Genomic DNA, 2160 nt, shown 5'->3' with positions numbered 1-2160 from the left:
AGTTGCACCCGATGGAGGGATAAAGCTGAAAGCAACAAAATAACAAGACAAACAAACAAAAAGCTCATAGATACAGATAACAGTTTAGTGGTTACGAGAAGTCAAGGGGAGAGGGGATAGGATAGAAATGGGGAAATGGGGTCAAATACATGGTGATGGAAGGAGAATTCACTGGATGATGAGCACATAATTTGATATAAAGATGATGTATTATAGAAATGTACACTTGAGGGCCGGCCGAATGGAGCATTGGTTAGAAGTTGGCTTGGGACTCTAGCTCTGATCAGCAGGGCCCGGGTTTGGATCCCACATGAGGACCAGTGACGCTGCGCCCTCTACAGCTAAGATGGTGATCAACAGCTCGACCTGGAACTGGGCTGCCATGAGTCGCCAGCAATGGCATAGGCTGCAGTGAAGCTGCAGTGGGCTGCTGTGAGCAGCTAGCGGCCGGTGTGAGCTGCCAAGAGCCACCATGAGCAGCTGTCCAGTGACCGGCGAGTGACTGCCTCAACCGGGAAAAACACAGTGATAATACCAACATGGGCCAGTGAAGCAACGTCCTCCACAACCAGACTGAAGAACAAAAGGACAGCAACTTGTCTGTTCCTCTTCCCCGATTCCCCAATGCTGTTCCCCTTACCCAATTCCTCAATAAAATCTTTAAAAGAAAAAGAAATGTACACTTGAAACCTATGTTATACTAACCAATGGTACAACTAACCATTGTCACCCCCAATAAACTTTAATAAAGAAGAAGGAGAAGGAGAAAAGATCAGCCTGAATCTATCCAAGACCCTAGATCAGAATTTTTCAACCTTGGCACTATTGACATTTTAGGCCAAATTATTCTTTTTGTGAGAGTTGTTCTCTGCATTGCAGGATGTTTATTTAACAGCATCCCCAGCCACTACCTACTATCGATAGATGCCAGTAGCACACCCCTCTCCAAGTTGTAATAATCAAAACTATCTCCAGATACGGCCTAATGTCCCACTGGGGTCAAATAACCTCTGTTTTGAATCACTACTTTAGATCTAAGTACCACTTTGGAGCAAATACAGGATATACGGGAGCAAGTTGAATGAAACACAAGGACGCAATCAGGCAAATGCAGAAAGGGTTATCACCACACCCCTTCCCATCCGAAGTGCAGCTCCTTTCCCATCTGACTGGTTAGCGATCCAGAATCCTGCTGAGGATCTGCTTCCTGGGACTATTTCCTGTCCCAAGTGTCTTAGTTAGTGCTAGCCCAGAAGCAGTAAAAGAGATAAGGTTTGAGTGCAAGTAGCTCATTTGGGAAGTGCAGATAATGCTGACACAAAGGAGGAAATGGGCGCAGAGAAGGGAAGCAAGCCAATAAATAGAACACTATTAAGCCACCTGGGAAACAGTCCAAAACACAAACCTAAGAATTAACTCAAGGAGTTGAAGAATTTGGGGTTGTTATATATCCTCTTCCTCATATCATTGGTTGGGGACTATGCCCCACCATGCTGGCTCCTTGGCACCTCCAGACTGCCCTATGCAAGAGCTCAACAGCTCTTCACAGTTCCAGGGGATGCACTCAGACACAGAAATTACAGGCACTGGTGGTTAGCAACATGCTGGAGAGATATATTGGGTTGTTGGAAAAGTCATGACACATTTTTGCAATGAAAAACATAGAAAAAATACATCATGACTTTTCCGACAACCCGATGTAACATCTGTTCTTTAAACAATAATTTTAAATAATTGAGAGTTGTTTTAAAATACTTAAGCAGAGGAAAAAAATGAGCAAAATAATATATGCAAGTGTTGATCATTATTGAAACTGGGATAAGCACTGAGAGTTTATATTATTAGCATCTCCAGTTCTGTGCAAGTTTGAAATTTTCATAATAAAATTTAGTAAAAATAATAGCACTATCATTATATTGCATACTTTTTATGACAAGAACCCTTTGACTTCTGAGAGTTCTAGTCCTTCTTTTACATGTGCCCTAAGTATTGATACATCACAAATATCCATTAGCTTATTCTCCTCATCATCAATAAAATAACAGATGAAAATTGCCTAATTCTACATTTTTATGCTATACACAGAATTTGAATCTTATTGAAATAAGTACTTTGATGCAACCTAAATATATAACTCTTATGAAAATATTGAAGCTAACA

The sequence above is a fragment of the Hipposideros armiger genome, unplaced genomic scaffold (genome assembly GCF_001890085.2).
Source record: "Hipposideros armiger isolate ML-2016 unplaced genomic scaffold, ASM189008v1 scaffold_1252, whole genome shotgun sequence".
Lineage (NCBI taxonomy): Eukaryota > Metazoa > Chordata > Mammalia > Chiroptera > Hipposideridae > Hipposideros > Hipposideros armiger.
The sequence above is the reverse complement of the archived record's forward strand: the minus strand, read 5'-3'. Positions refer to the sequence as shown.